Source organism: Buteo buteo, chromosome 12 (assembly GCF_964188355.1).
Source record: "Buteo buteo chromosome 12, bButBut1.hap1.1, whole genome shotgun sequence".
NCBI lineage: Eukaryota > Metazoa > Chordata > Aves > Accipitriformes > Accipitridae > Buteo > Buteo buteo.
Window position 1 is genome coordinate 30,397,978 of NC_134182.1, and position 17,458 is coordinate 30,415,435.

The following is a 17,458-nucleotide window of genomic DNA, read 5'->3' on the forward strand; positions in this document are numbered from 1 at the left end:
ATTCTTTTTGTCTCTGAGTCCGTATATTTTGGCAGAGTAACTTTACATAATACAGGTTAACACAAGGTTAACACTCAGAGGTAACCTTTTTTTTTCTATACACACGGAAGAAACAGTTTTCACATTAATTGCCTTTATTAGAGACTATAAGCACAAAATAACCTCCTTTCTCCACCAAGATTACTGCATGCACATGCATACCAGTCCATGCTGAGAGGAAGGGAGTAACACTTTCCTCATATCAACAGCCCAGACTCCTGGGAGGGCTAGCGGTGCCACACATCACAGACACAGCACTGCACAGTTAGATATGATGGCCATGATCTCTCAGGGGCTGCCATAAATATTTGCACACGGTTACTGACTTCTTTTGCCACCATGTGCGTGTTAAATGCTAAAATGCCACCACTGCAGGCTATGTGCTCTAGCATTTTTTTTTTTATGTCTCAGCCCTAACCGCTGGCCTCGTGAGCACCTTCTGTCTTTGGGTAAAAGTGCCAAGGACGCGTCTCCCCCTCCTGTCTGACAGAGCCCAAAGACATAAATCCTCCTTTCAGAGACACATCAATAATTCTTATACAGTAAACCTACCTCTGCCTCACAAACTGTGTTTCACAAAGTGGTGCCGAACTCATAGCTTGGGGTATGAGGGAAAGCAGCAGCTCATTTTACCAAGTGGATGTCAGCTGAAACACGACTACAACCAAAGAAATGCACAATAAAGGGGTTTGGAATTGATCTCACCATTGTCATGGTTTATTACTGCTTCAATGCAGTTCAGTAAGTAACAATCCATCATAAAAACATAGTGAATATGGTTAATTGACATCTACTTCACTCTTGTAATGTAGTGTGCTTCTGTATCTTAAGGAAGCTCCCAGATGATTAATCATTTTTTTTCCTCTCTCAGGCTAAAGGATCTAGGGCATTTTACTTTCTGGAGCTCTAAATTATATCACATGGTTTACCATAACTGATATTATCTGTAACACTTGACCTGAAGACACAGAAGATACACTCCTTTCTCAAAATGTCATATAAATTTTGGAGGATGTTTTAAAATTACTTCTGTGTAGGAAGTATATTGCAGACCTTGTCCTAAGTGTTTTTATTACTCTAAAGAAGGACTAAACTGTCATTTAAGCATTGCTTTTAATAATTCAGCCAGTATCTTGGGAGGGCGTTTGCACTGTTGCACCTGCAATTACCTCACCATTTTTTTGCAGGGTGTTTGATAAAACAAGTGATAAAGTCACACATCAGGGGACAAACTTAATTCGCTTAAGGCACTAAATTCACTTAAGACACTAACAGTGAACTTCAGGCAGTAAGAGTTGAAGAGGAGGAGACAACCCACACAAAACACCCACTCACGAAGCACAAAGTACACTGTGATTAGAAAACAAAACATAAGGAAAATTTTCCTCACTGGCTATGTGTACCAGAGAGGAGCATCTAGCAGAAATTCCACCCTGTACTCTTCTGAACATCAAGTGAGCCTCACATTTTAATAGATAATGGTTTCAGCACTGGAAGCTCCTGATTAATCTATATGGCATTAATTAAAAACATGTCTATCTTAGAAAATGTGTAGAAGAAATATTGATTGCATCAATCTAACAATTATAAAGAGATTAAAAAAGAAGATGGAAAGAATTGAAGAACCTGAATTTCAAAAGCTTCTACTTGGAGAGAGGAGTTCCTGACAGGCCTGAGAGCTGTATGGGGTTTTTTTTCTTCCCCATCTCTTTCTCACGGTAGAAGGTCAGAATATCCCTAATAAGAGTGACATAACTAGCAATCAGTGCTGTTTAGTCATTCTTCCTCTGAACCGGTGACTGTCACACTGCTTACATTAAAAAAACCAAAACCAAAACAGTAAAAAAAGGTGTATTTTTCACCTGTATTTCAAGCTTCACTAGACTTCTGTGTAGCTCTAATATGTTTACTGTGGATATTATGTGCAATTTTTTTTTCTTCTCAACACTGCCTAGACTCTGTGTTTCCATTTGAAGCTTTACAAATAATTAGAAGAAGCACAAAATCCAGCTAAACCTAATGAAATGTAAGATACATCCAATCATATTTAACTGAGGAAAACAAAGGGGCAATTGCCAAAACCCGAAAACCCTTTTAAAACACCTTTGGTCACAGAGTATTCAATTATTTTTGAATAATTTACTGAAAGCCCCCACAATTTCTGCTGTTCTAATTTCATGTTATTGAACTCTCTATTGAAGACAATGGATAATTGAACTAAGTTTACTCTTACTTCAATAGTAATCAAAATGGGCTATTAGAAAAGAAGGAAGAATCCAGAACTTACTTAATAAATAAAAGAAAAAGCTGTATTACTTTTTGTTGTGTCAGTATCTGCATACCTGTAAGACCATTCAAGTATCTTTGATATTAGCAATTTTACATCAAGAAACCACAGAAAAATAACTTCCTTTTCATTTTAGAATATCACAAGTAAAAGAAGAAAATTAATAATTAGCAAGTTAATAAATGAATTTTGTTTTTTCTTTGCATTTTTCTGCTAAAAGCTGAAAAGAACTTTGCAAATATTAAGTATCCCTCTAAGCTGACTTTTTCTATTATTGACAGATCTAGAAGAATTGAAGCAAGAAAAGTAGCAATGACTGCTGAAAGTCAAACAAAAAGTCAATGGCAAAAAAGAGTATTTCATATTCTACAGTCCTGATTACCCACCCACAGTCTTCATCACACAACGACACTCCTCTTTCTCTATGAAGACAAGATGATTTACCACTGCTTCTCCATAATTGGAATATTCATAAGCAATTATAGCTGTGTTCAAAGAATGTTCTTGGACTCAAGCTCTTGAATAAAACTATTATCAAGGATTAAAGAAACAGAAAGCACATTTTCACAGAAAATAGCACATATTCATTTTATCAGGTTGTTTCAACTTCATTTATGAAATCCATGGAGTTGTACAGCAAATTTACTACTGCTACGGTACTTTTAGTGGCCTGAAGTCTGGTAACACCTGTGACAACTTTGACTCCAAATAAGAAATAAAGTCATTATGATCCTATTAATGCAGAGCCACAAACTGAATTAACTACCAAAGTATCTTTACAGTTTACAGTATAAGTCCTGCAATGAACATCAAGGAAAAAAGAGCAAAATCTCTTCAGATTTCCCTGAGGAAATGTAAACAATTCACAATGCCAGAGCAAGTTGAAAGGGTCATACATGAGAAAGCAGGCAACTTTTCAACTTCAAAAGTTATCCTTTTAAAAGGTGTATTTTGGCACTCACTCCCCCGGAACTGAAAAGCAAGATATTGCTTATTTTACCTTAGCCTAAACCCACCATGGAGCCTTTGAGGGGCTTCACCAGGTTTCGAAGCAGGCCCCTGGAGAGCTAGAATTGAAAACGAAAATAAAAATAAATATAACAACCAAGCTGCCGCTACCCCGATCTCTCTGCTCAGCACAAACCGGGCTGCTCTGTATTGGCTTAGCAGATCAGGACACTTGCCTGCACTAGTAAGGAGTTTGGATTCCACTTTGCAGCACTGGGTGCTTCGCTTCACGCAGAGAAGGAAATACCAGGGCAGCTTTATGCCAATTCCACGCAAGTCCTGGAGCTGTTGAGCGAACACCCAGTTTCAAAGTAACTTGACAGCCTGGGTGAAAGCACCAGCGCAGGCCGGTGCCTCTGCAGCCACCTGACAGCACGGCTCCCCCAAGCAGGCCAGCTGCTTCATAGTGCAGGAAAGCAGGAGCTGTCAATGAACGGGTGCTTTCTGTACCCAGAGACTGCAGCCTTATCAAATAAATATGCTTAAAAATTCCACCCACACAGCCAAACCTGGCTCTAAAGCAAACCTGGAAGGCTTTGTGTCAGTGATCCTCAGGCTGAAAGGATTTTGTTTAAAACTCAGTTGCACACATTCAGCCTCGAAGCAGTCACACGATACTCTCCTTCCCAGCCAGATGGCCCAGCAGTACTGGAGGCTCACCAGCAGCCCTGCAAACCCCTCGCCTTCACAGCGTGCCCCAAACCGTGCCAGTGAGACCCAGGGGGACCCATTGAAATGTGGGTGCCGAGGCCTCTGGGGGCCAGAGCCAGGAGGGATGTGGGCAGCACTGCTGCAGGCGAGCCCATAAGCAGCCACTCCCGGGGATGCACAACGTGGAAAAGGCTGATGCCAAGAACCCAGAGGCAGGGCAAGTTCGCCGAGGGAGGAACTGAAAAGCAAAACAAAAGGCAATGTTCCGGCTTCAAAGAAGTAAGTGGAAAACCCCATCCCGGATATCGCTAAAGCCTCCTTACTTTTCTTTACGCAAACAAGAAAGCTGTTGCTTATAAGCAAGCTAAGCTGAGTTAAACTTTTGTACTACAAAAAAGTGAAATTTTTGTGTTCACAGGTACATACTGATAAAATTTACTATGAAATGATTACCACTAACGTTGCAGAAGATGACATGAAATTGCAAGGCAGCTATACAAATACACACAAATTTTAAAATTTGCATGGATTCTTCTAAAGTCATCGAGGGCGCCTTTTCTCTAATGAGTCAAAATGATGCATTCTTTAAAACCAACTTTAATGACATTCTAAGTAGCAGAAGCCAATAAAAAAGGAGGAGTGGTAGTAGGATGTCTCTCCAGGTGTGTTTATTCACTGGCAGTTTTAAGAAAAATCAGATTTGCTGGGTGGATTTATTTCAGATGTTTGCAATAATGTGACTTAGGAAAAATATTTCAGATGGGAAATAGAACATGTTGGTACCTGCTTAATGAAGCAACAGAATTACTGTTTTCAGTGTCAGAATGTAATAATGGGCTTATTTCCCATTAGGATTTGCTCTTAATAACTAAGTGGATAACCACAGACACCAAAAGCCATGAAATCCAAATTTCAACTGAAGATCAATATATTTTCAACGTGAATATACTGTATTTCACTTAAAATCACATTTTAAAAATCCACAGGTAAATAAACAGTGTACAACTTTCTTTAGCTGTTTTGAAAAAAATCAGTGTGATTTGATTTCCAGCAGACAATATATGGCTTTTTTTGACCTATGTGACTTCTACCCTGTTCCCCCTGCAAACGCTGTGTATCCATCATTCTGCACATTCTGGAGCATGGTGCATTGCAGTAAAGGATCTGCCATACAAGGGCCCGAGCTGGCAGCTCTGTTTTGCAGCCAGACCTTGAGAGATAGATGTATGTTGAGTTGTCTTTGGCGGATGGGAGAATGGTTCATACCACTGCAGGATAATCTATGTGGACCCTTGTTCTGCAATAAAAGGAGACTGGCTCTGGCTGCAAGTTGTAAGAGAAATGACAAATATAGACCCTTCCTTGAATTTCATCAGGATGGTGAAGCCATCTATAAGGGAAAAATACTTGATGTATTACGAGAAATTATATTTTACTGAATTTCATTGCATTTCAGTTTTAGGTGTTTATGATCCTACGTTTGTCCTTTAGAGCTGGCTGAAAATGAATAAACATAACTGCTATAAATTGGCAGTGGGCAGAGACAAAGTCTTTCCATTTGAACACAAATATGTGAAGCCCACCTTTCACCTTTTGGCTTGTAAAACTACTGCCTTAGAAAACTCCTAATCAAATGCAATCAAGAAGAGAGATGCTTTAGATTTCACTGTTATTTGTTGCTATAAGAAGTAGTGGAGCAATAAGTGGAATACAAAGGAAAATGCCAAACTCCTCCACCCAAGAGGAGATCTGCACTGAACCAAAACTTTCTAAGGAGCTACTAAAGAATCGAGCTGATAATTTTCACCACACTTTAAGATTTCATTTCCACAGTTTAAATTGCTAAAGTCACCTTTGAAGTCAATGGAAACAGTCTGAAGTCTTCGGCAGGACTCACAACACATACACTGTTAACCTCCAATTTCTCTGTCATCAGCAGAGTCTATTTGCTGAAGAACCAGTCCAATATGTAGTTAAGTTACAGGTAAGTACAATGTATGCACAGAAAAGTATGTAAGAGGATATCCGAGGTAAAGCAGAGATACAAAAGAAGACAACACACAATAATTATAACCACACATGGTGATGGCTTTACTTTTACTGCATTGTTCTTCCTTTCTATTTGTTCAATGCATTTGTTCTTTATTGCCTCATATTTAAGGAATATGTAAAGTGACTTTTAGCCCTAGGGAGTTCAGCTCTGGGGAAATGACACAGACACACAACCCTGAGAAAAGATAATGAGGAATGAGTCTCAAGAGATTCAAAATTCAAATGTGGTTTAATTGAAAAATGTGAAGATCATCAGAGGAAAACATCTTTTTTTCTCAAATTACTTCAGCTTCTGCTATAAACAAAGATGAATGTTTCTTAAGTTTTAGCCATTAATAATGCTGCTGTAAAGCTCAAGTATGCAAAACAAAATTAAACAAACAGGACTGATTCATCATTACACTCCAATTGTTTTGTACTGCTCTGGTGAAGCAGTAAATCCAGAAAAACCATGTTGTTAAACCAGCTTTATGGCTGTTCTGCATCACCAAGTGGCACAGAGCAACTCATCACAGATATGTAGCAAACACCAATTTGAAAAACCTCTTCCTATTCTTCACGTCTGTCCTCTCTCCTCTTTGAGCCATTGTTTAGGTATGTTTTGTGAAAATTGGCTTGAGGTAGGCATCTGAACAGACCTGCTGGAGGAGCAGCTCAGGCGCTTTACAATGGGTTAGCTGCAGTCAGGGACGCAGCCTCCCCTTGCAATTTCACAGGATTAAGCTCACTAGTTGCACTCCTGTTCCTTTGACCCATCTTGCACTTAAAGCCTATATACCATTACTTTCATGTTGTTACTCACCCCTGAAGCAGCTCCACAACATAAAGCTGGTGAGTACAGAAGATGATCGCTAACCCTGACTCCTGTCCTACAACAGTGCCTGGCTGCAGTCCAGCACAGAGCCAGGGCAGGACTGGGATCAGCGAATGTAAGCCGTACAAACAGATGAACAAGTCTAATGATGTGTTTCCAAAAGCTGTAAGAAAAGGGGGACCCCCCCCTCCAAAACCCCAAGTGCAACATGTCTGGAAAACAAATGGGCCTATGATTCATACCTGCAATTTGTAAGATACTGCTCAGCAAAGCACTTACACTGCCATCGCTGAAGTTGACTCTCTGAAGCACTTTAGCACACTTCAGTTTCAAATGAAACACTCTTACAAACACTTCACGACAGTTCCCAGGTGGTGAGAAAGAGGCACACACTTCGGCACTATGCGCCCAGGGGTGAGAAAAGCAGGATGTGCAGCAAAGGTGGCAGGAGCGTAGCAAAGGTGCTAAATGCACTTCAGCCCCCCTTCATGTGTGAGAAACTAGTCCACAGCTGCTCAGTTGCATGCAAGCAGTTTTCCACGCTGTACTTGTCTCTGGCTAGCTGCCAGCCCATTTCAGAGGTGGGAAGTGAAAGTAAACCTCCTTACCCATTTATTTCCTTTGGAACAGGGAAATAACTTATGACCTGTTTTCCAGGTCAGGAGATAACAAGGTGGCCTCCCCAGCTGCAGCTCTGCACTTTCACCAGCTCACACCCCTTTCACACTTGCAGCCTCACTGCAGCTCTCTGCTTTGGCACTGCTGTTCATGGCCATGTCCACAGTGGAACTGCAAAGCCCACATTTCCTTACACCAAGAAGATTTTTTTCCATTTTCAAACCAATTTAATCCCTGTTATCAACTGAACTCAAAATCATCTTTTCCTGATACGCAGGGAAAAGAAGCAAATATTTTGTATATCCTTTATCCCTTTTATTTCTAAAAGACCAGCAGGAGAATTCTATTCTTAGGAAAGTCCAGGGGAGACTAAAAGGCATGGACAAATACATTGTTAGCCAAAGTTCACCTATAATTGCACCAGGAACAATACACAGCAAGATTTAGATGCAAATACGATGGTCTAGAACGCCACATAAAGAGTTCAAATTCACTGGCATAAAGACAAGGAAGACATCCACTTAGGTTATATCCACTGTTGTCTCACTGGATGACTTGCAAAACCCACCTTTGATATATTTAACAGCTAACGCTTAACTCAGGAGAGGAAATCCGCAGACACTTACAGACTAACGTTAGACTAAAACTCTCCAATGTTTTACACCTACAGGATAAACTGTAGGTGGGAGAATGAAGAATAAATACAGGTACAGAAATGTAAGTACAGAGGCTGATGCTCACAAATTTCAACCAGCCCAACTCTCACGTCACCACAGGTTGCATTACGTGTGCTTGGTCCTCCTGGAGGTTTGTCTGAGGATTCCCAGTCCTCAGCTTTTAGCCATTCAGGTAGGATTTTCATTAGATCAAATAACTGATTCTCTGTTCAGTTACTGGCAGCATTTTCAGCTCAACTGGTAGATGAATCTACAGCATTTAAAAATCTGAAAAGCATTTACACGGTTTTCAAGAAAATCCTGCACACACATGGAATCATTCCCTCCTGTCTTCTTTTCATTGGCTGTGATCACACGCCTTTGGAATGAGATAAAATTACAAGTGTGCATTCATGATTAACTTTAATTAGCAAACACCTACAAATCAATTATTAAATCATCACCTAATTAGCAGGAATAGTAAGCTGTGAGCAGCAATCAGTGAGAGAAGCTTCAGAGAGGGATGAGAAAACAAACAGTGCCGAGTGAGCATACACTCAGAGCCAAGTTCAGCACCACTGAAGAGGAGTCAAGACGGTGTCTAAGAAGCTCTGACCTGTCCTCCAGTTCAAGTCATGAGGATATTCAACAATTTCTGTAAAACTGCAGGTCCCCAGGCTTCACTGCGAGTACAAGAACAAACGAATGGAGCTGTGGTACCTAGATGTTTTGCTATTGCACTATGCTCCTCCACAGCACACGAGCTCAGGAGTTTAGGCAATTTTATTTTCTATGTATTTTAATAACATTATATCATCTGGAAGACTCTTTTAGCCATATTATAGCAGGCTACAGAGACAGGAACTTTTTTGCCATCCTGGCCTCTCTGTTCTTTCCCTGTTTCATCTCCTTTCCAAATCTTGGCTCAGATACAGAAATATCAAGAGGATTCAGTGGGCAGGGCAGTCAGGCTATTGACACAACTGCACTTTCTTTTGTTGAAATGGATGGGATCCTTGCAAGAATTCCTAGGGCCATAATTTTGGCTGGTAATATCATGATTCATAGGCAATGTGATAAAGAGGCTCTGAGATGTGCTTCATTGTGACCATACTTTTTTAATATTGGAGAATGCACATCATAAATCATTCCAGTGAGGGAGGAAAAAAATTGATTAGAATTTGCATTTCCTGACCAGCTGACTGCATGAGCATATGCATCATATGCTACCCAGGGTGGAGCGTAGGTAGGTGCTGGTTTTGGAACAGAGTAGTTGGACTCAAGTACCAGTCAGGTGATTTGGTCCTGACAGCAGGCATCTTGCTCAATTTCTGGAGGAAAAAAACCCAGAAGATCACTCCTTTGGTGCATAGGGCAGTAAAGGAATTGCATTTATGTTTTGTTTCTAAAATAGTTTACTCCAGTAATGCAATTTCATCTGCAAACATCTAAGAAGGAGAAAAAAAACCCAACCGAAACCACCAAACACGTTTCCTTTTTTTTTTGTCCTCCTCAAATGAAATACCTTGCAGAAGGATCTTTATTCATCCTTTCTCCAATACCACTATTTAAAACACTAAGTCTTTCTTTACAACAAATGGAAAAGTACTACTCATGTAAGTGGGAGTTCTAAAAATTACAATGTGCAGTGCTCTTTACATGAAAAGTCATTTATTCTTTTAATACGCAGTGCATAGAACAATTCCCTTAAGTATTACTGTTTCTGACTGGATATGAATTTGGCTTTCTCTCTCCTCAGTTTCACTCATCTAACAACATCGTATCAGCACAAATGGCATTGCGCAATGTACCTTATAATGCTCCTAATGTAAAAGCCTGTCTTAGTCTGCTTTCACCAGAGACTTCTGCCTATGCTTTAACAAAGGTAAATGAAAGGAAAATTTGGAGTCTGAAAATCTTTATAAAAGAGCTTAATATGGCATATCTTCATAACAGGGAAAAGTGAAAATATGTTTTAAAAAAGCAAGTAGCTAAGAATGCTTGGCTTAAAATACAAGTTTTAGAATGGGCCCAAAGCCTGTTAGCCGTTATCAAGACCATCAGGCACAGCAGACAACCACCGAGATGGTCAGGGTAGTGAACTGGCAATTTCACTACCACTTAAACTTTCTCCTTGCTGAACTGTGCAGCAAACTTGTCTCTCAGGTAGAAGAAAACATTTTATTCCCCATCTTATTCTTTCAGAAAGCTACTCAGAAAAGGCCAAGAGCTAAAGGCTCTAATGATCTCAGAATGAGATATGAGGATTACTGTGAATGCTCCAAATTATTCACAATATGATCTGCATTTCCCAGGCTACAGAGCTGAAGAAAAACTAGAATCTGTAAAACAAAATGTTCTCAGTCTTGTTGTAGAAACTGGTGCCTTTTTTTCCTGAGAGGAGCATCACAAGAACAGCAATCATTTATGCAAAACTGTATGCTAAGTTTTGGAACCTATTCTTGACTTAAATCTTCGGCAAGGAGATCAAAAGCCAGTTGATTAACTGGCTACCTTAGTCTCTAATCGGTAAGGATTGCCATTGTGAGTTTCCTGGATGATGCAATGCCTATTTAAGAGCATACATTTGTGCCAGAGCAGTTTTCTACAATCTGGTTTTGCTTATGAAATGATGCTTCCTACAGAGGACGTTATTTTTTCACAGGACAGAATGATTCATGATCACATTGTTGCCTTGATCAGAATTTATTATTTTTCTTTCTGTATCTTACACCAAACTGATGGGTCAGCCAGCCAGAATGTCATGCTGGACAAAAAAATACCCTCCTGTTGTACTGATAATACAAACTGTTTATTAAAAGCCCCTACCAACAACAAAAAAGAAAGCAGGTGGAGAAAAGATTTTTTGCTAAAGACAAGCAGCTGAAATCCCTTTTAGGCTTATCTGCTTGAATTGAGGATTATCTACTCCTCATGCAACACTAAATATGATAAAGAAAAACATGCTGCATTGTTTCAGCACTCACACTAAGAGAAAATGCTGGTCTTTGAGCTGAAATAAAAGCACTGAGCACTGCTGCTGCTAAGTATTTTGTACAGACGAAACCCCTTAATATAGGGAATTCATAGTTTTGCCCCACTAAAATATTACATTCACAGTAGTGTAACAGGTTTCCAGAAGAACCTGCCATAATTTTCCTTCTGGATTGAAGAAGAACAGTGCAATGACAATGGCATGTTTTCTACACAAAAACAATGTGACGGCATGACAGACACACATGGCTGCTTCCTTCAAAGCCTTGACAAAGCCAGAACAAAAACAGAGCTCATCCCCTAATTCCATGTAATAGTTATTACATTTTTAATACACAGAGAGCAAGTGTTTTCCTCTCTTACCTTTAACAGGCATGTGTTGAAAGAATGCTCCAAGACATTTTTCGGTACGCTGGTGATAGAGGAATCCCTGGCTTACATAGGTCAGCTGCCATGGCACAGCACTAAAATTGTCAGACGAAGTGGTCAGAATTACCCAGTGGCTTGATAAAAATGATCTCACTTCCAATCTAATCTAGAGACTCTGTACAGATAGCTATGTGTTAGACAAATGGCAAATATTACAGGACCAAAAGGACAACTGAGCAACAAGCCATGAACTTACAGGGCTATACCTATTATCTTTACTAGTATAGGAAATGTAGTGTTATTGTTTCTGAGCCATATAAATGAGTATTATGAAATTTAAAATATCCAGAGTTCTCCTTTAAACAATTCTGTAAAAGTATAATGCTTATGCAAATGTAATTCAAAATATTATGAAAGGATTGGCATAACTTCCCAAACTTTCTCCCATGAGAGAAATCTCTCAAGTGGACTTTAAGTTCTTAATATGAAAAGAAAATCTATTTACTCTGTTTGCCATTCTCCTGCCTCTTAAATTTACTAAAAAAATGAAAACACCATCCATGAGAAAAGGACCCAAAGAAACCCTTCCAGAAATTTACCCTATGGATCAGGGAAAAACACAGCAGTCTCTAATGGATAATCACTGAGATTTCTCAGAAGAGTGAAATAATGACATCCCACAGGAAATTCCATCGATGCCCACTTATGTCTCCTGGAGAGTCAGCAAAACCCCTGGATCAAGGGCAGATGGATCCAGCAAAACCTCAAGGTTTATTTTGTCAGAAGCATGTATATTATCAACCAAAGCAGCCAGTCCTGTCTTCTGCACCTTCCTGCAAAGCCATGAGGCTTCTGCTCTTGGATGTAGTCATGCCTGCTTTGACCTATTGGACAGTTTCCCTTTTTGAGCTGCTGCATTTCATCAGCTATTTCATTTGGAAAAGGTTCGCATTTTAGGATCCATTTATACTGCACTAGAAAAAAGACAGCTAATATTACTTTCATATCCTGTCGCAGCAATCAGCAACAGTGAGACAATAGTTATTTTCCAGATTATATAGACTGCATTACCTTTAAGTCAGGAAAAAGTAGCCACAGAAAATAAGTTTAGAAAAAAGTAGTTATGATGACCAGTATTTCACAAAATTAAAAGAAAGGTTTGGATATATAACCATAGGATTTGAGTGCCTACACTTACAGAAATATAACATGAACAAAAATAAATATTTTGCCATTATCTCATGAGAAATAAAGTTTAGCAGATAAATAATATACACTGCAATACAGCTAAATCATCTGCCATGTTTGCGTAAGTTCGGAGGAGTCGAATCCTTGTGGTAAGAGCTAAGGTGCAGCAGTAAAATAATGATTATCCTGGCATTGATGCAGAGGCACAAGTGATTCTATGGTTGCTCTTTATTACCGCTTGTAGCCCTGCTAAGATCAGTGGTTAAGGATAAATAGATACATTTACCTTTATTTAAGAAGTAATCTCTCTGCTAAGTACAAGGAACAAATTCAGAACACAGCAAATACCATGGTAAAGTGTTTCCTTAAGTAGGCTCTTTCTGGAACAGCTGTGAGGTCATGAAAGATTGAACTTCTTTCTGTCAACCCGAATACAACTACAAATCCAACCAGCATAAGCAACTACCTCAATTCTCAGTCACATGCATCAAATGAGGGTACTATTGCTTCTACTATGCATTGAAGATGAAACTGATGTCCATCTCTGGAAACTTTGCTAGCCAATGACACAAAACAGTAGGACTGATGGTACTAATGAATCATACCTGCCTATATACACTCGCACACACACTTCTTGTGACAACAAAGCAACAGCACACAACAGCAAGTTCTCTGTGATAAAAAGATGATCTGCATCACTTCCTTGGCAGAGAGATAAAATGAAGAAGGAATATCCTCCCATGGTCTCTGCTGGGAAATCTGGCCAATATTCAGTCTCTGCTGTGGAATCTTTACTATTTTTTGTTAGTCTTGTAACACGCAGTAGTTCTGCAGATACTTATCAACCAATACAAAAATGGTGATGAAATTCTGTTTTGGCACTAAGTCTTCTTTTAAATAGAAAGTGAAGAAAATTTAAATTTTCCCACAGATTTTGTATATACAAGTCAGGCTCCAAATCAAACCCAAGAGACTGAAGAATTACACACATTCCCAGAAACATATGAATGCTTTGAACTGAGTGACACAGTCACGTGCAATGTAGGTACCATCACTTTTACTCTACATTCACATGTAAACTGATGTTTGCCTCTGGAACCTGTGCAGCGATACCACTAAAGGTCCTCAGTGAAAGCCCAGATCTGTGCTCAGCGCAGAGCTTCGTTCATTCATTCAACCCCAGCACGCAGGATTTATCAGGAACAAAGGATGCTTCATTCTTTCTGGAGCGTAAAAAAGAAATGGTGACACACCAGTTTGTTGCTGTGCTTTGTGATATGTCCTATGCAAGGGAAATCTACCTCTACCTTTAGAAATAAGACAGGAGACAAATTATGTCACATTGCTTTGAACCTCGGAAATAGGGAAGCAGAAATGGGACTTCTCTTTGGCAGCAGATCACTTGGTCTGTCAGCTTCCTGTAACTTCAGAATATAAATTTCTAGTGTGGTTGCACAGCAGCTACAATTCATTTAAATCAAGGCAACCACGGGCTTGCTGTTCCTGAAGTCACCAGCCACATACTCTAGCTCTGTCACTGTACCAGCACCAATACCTGTGAACCAGGTGAGTGAGCTGGAAACTAACCACTCTTTGTAGGACTGCACTATCTTTATTTGAATGTAAAATGATTCTCAGCTTACTTTTGGAGGTTGGCATTAAACACAGCTGAAGCCTTAAAGATTTTATCATTCAGCTGTAACACAGGGAAAAACGGGCCATGGGCTCACATAGAAGAGTTGAATGAATAGGGACTATAAAAGTTGTGCCCTCTTGAAGCTGAAATGGGGTCTCTGCCATGTAAAGTTACATGCTGCTAAAGTTGAAAGAGTAGGACAAAGCTGCCATGCAAAAAGCACCCCAGGTTCCCAACTTGACACCTAAACCGTCAGTATGTCATGGATGGTTTTAGGGCAGCTTAAGAAGTAGTCCTTGCAATTATGCACATTTTATGGCCTGTGATTCCTAAAATACTCTGTCAGTCATGAAAACACTGTGAGCAATCAGAAGTCACTTAAATAAAAAAAAAAAAAGTTATTTTAGAATATAGTAAAAATGTAAATTTAGAGACCATTTCCAGCAAAAGGGAAACTTCTGATTTTATAACCCCGTTTAGGGAGCACAAGAAGGTGGAAGAGCAAATATCACAGGCACAGCTGTATTCAAATCCACTCCTCCTGCATGAAAGGACCAAGAAGGCTCTTCAAGAAACACATGTGGGAGAGGAGAGGGACTGCACTTTCAGGGAGGGGATGGAGCAGATGAGCCCAAATTATGGAGCAGTTTAATCAGAGTGTAGGTTGCTGCAGCCTCCTACCACTCAGGCCTGGAGCAATTAGCGTTCAGCCTGGTCAGCCCCTTGCAGCCTCCTGTGGTCTTGCAAATGGTAGGGCCATGGCAAGAGCAGGGACCCCAGCACAGGGCTGGCCCAGGGGCAGGGACAGAGGTCCTGCCTCTGCTCCCCTGCTGAAACGGCTCCGTCGAGGAGAGCTGCTGGGGCAGAGCAGCTCTGGGGTGGGGACTCCCTCACCACTTTTACAAGCTACATATGGCAATTAAGAAGCAGCCTTTGATTTTCTACAGACAATAGAATTTTTGGTGAAACATACAGAGCGCGGTCTCAAGCTAACCTGAGAGGTGGGAGGCACATTATTTCTCAAGAAGGTAACACCAATAAATAGCATGCAGACAAAATCCTTGCAAGTGGGAGCAAACCTAGGCCGCTCAGAAAAAAGATGCATTTCTGACCAAGCCCTGAGTGTCAATGACTGATAACATCAAGTGCCAGGATGCAAAGAAATCTCCCTCAGGCATGAGCTAAAGCCCTTCTACCCGAGACAGGTGGCAGGGAGACAGCATTCACTTCTGCAACGCTCCCTGGGGATTCAACACAGGAAGGTATCACCAATCTTAAAACTCTGCAGACACAAAAGACTTCCGGGGGAAGTCAAATAAGTGAAATATTGACCATTCCCTAAACAAAACTTCTATCTCATTTATTGAGATTTCAAGTTAGGTATAAACATGCTTATTGAAACAATTCAACCTCAATTATAATGGAGCCTTAACTGTAAGGATTTTAGTCCACATCTTTCAGCCCTGTCTCTCTCTTCTCTCAGTTGTTAGGCTGCTGTCATTCCCACTCCTCTTCCTTCCCTGTATGAACAATGTTGTATAGGGATAATCACGTCATTTGAAAAAACCCTCATTTTTACTGAGAGCTGACAAAGCATAAAGCCCCTTCAAATATATCAAAAGTAGGAAACACACTGATATTTGAAAATGAAAAATTTTTAAGAAGAAAAAAAAATACCCAAGGAAAAATAAAAACTTTAATTTACTCTCCTGAAGACCTGAAAGGATGAAATCCTTTAAACCCATTAATATTTTGGCATCAGTTTGCAGTTATTAAAATCATGCTTGACTGAAGGTTTTCTTCATAACACTGAGTTATAGAGACACTACACAGAATTCAATAACTTTCTTTGATTATGCACTACTCAGTTCAAAATGATGCCCTAAAGGGGAATAAAACCCCCCAAACCCACAACCTCCCTCATAGGCCCCCCCAAAACAAACACCCAAAACACGTAAAGATGCAGAGTAGCACACAGTCCTTTCTTTGGCCTTCTCTGACACCTTGCCCTGGGCTCAGGATTTCAGAGGAGTCACCAAACTGGCTGCAGAATAAAACGGAAGTGATACAAACTGCAAATCTCTGCATTTACGTGAAAATAGTCAAGTTATTCAGAGGGGAGGGGAGCCTCACGCTCTCTGAAGGCCACAATCTCTAGCTCTGCAGGCACCACAGGGCTTTGGTGCTTTAGGCAGAGGAGGGCTCTGCTGGCAGCACTGCTGGGCGAGCCTCAGCCACACGGCTTCACCCCCGCTGTTGGGACACTCTCTGGGAGCAGGAACCACGGCTTCCCTTCAAGCAAATGATTTTCCTCAAGCCTTGGTAAATGCTTTAACCAATAAGCAAAAGATAATTTACTTCCTCCAACTACAGTGTGTGCCAAAGGCTGCTGACTGACTACCACAGAAAATTACCAAGTGCAAGATGATGTTCCACTTTACTCTGTATAAAAGGTGTGCCACAGACGCCATCTCCCTTCCTCAGCATTTCCTGGAGGCTCTCTTAAGGAGATTCCCATGCAGTGTGACGGCTTTTTAGGTGCCATTTCCTATATACTGTAGAAGGTGCTAGGTTCACAGTTTAAGCTCTTCTAAGACAGCATAGCATGCAAAAATGCAGTTTTGCAATAGTGTTCTGCACTGAAGAGCTAGTTAAGTCTTCACATGTCTAGGGCTCACGCCCTTGCCAAAAGATTATGAATAGAGCCTGAATTAGAAGTCAAAAGTAACTATCTATATAACTTTAATCACTTTGAGGCAGGAAATATTTTATATACATATATTGGATATAATGTATTTGGTGCAATAGTAAAAAATGCAACATTATTTGTATCTTATGGTCTTTAAAACCATTCAATGATTAAAAAATTGTTGGTCTGACAATAATTTGGTCCTGATAATTACATGGTTTTCCCCACAGTGATTGATCAAAAGACAGAATTAACTATGAATAAACCATAAATAAGTTACTTTCTAAACCATATAACTGAAAGTACATACATGGACCCAAAGCAGTTCAGTTCTAACTGAGAAGTCACCAATAAATGGATTTGGAGAAGACAGAACTCTTCCATATGTTTTTTTGAAGATTAATTGTAGCATCTGGAATACATTAAATATAATTTGATAAATCCTGAGATCAGGGAA

General features: G+C 40.0%; 1 protein-coding gene across 6 annotated transcripts in view; it reads right to left on the reverse strand.

The window, feature by feature from the left end:
• Nucleotides 1-17,458, reverse strand: part of CHRM3 (cholinergic receptor muscarinic 3) — a 283,715-nt gene that overhangs the window by 90,212 nt on the left and 176,045 nt on the right. Inside the window, exon 1 of one of the 6 annotated variants that reach the window (XM_075042056.1) lies at nucleotides 7,094-7,315. The exons of 3 other annotated variants lie outside the window; for them this stretch is intronic. The gene's annotated coding sequence lies outside the window, so the exon portion shown is untranslated. Of the gene's footprint in view, nucleotides 1-3,326; nucleotides 3,373-6,839; nucleotides 6,932-7,093; nucleotides 7,316-17,458 lie in introns of those variants that run through there. 2 more of the 6 variants (XM_075042054.1, XM_075042055.1) reach the window with 2 other exon arrangements.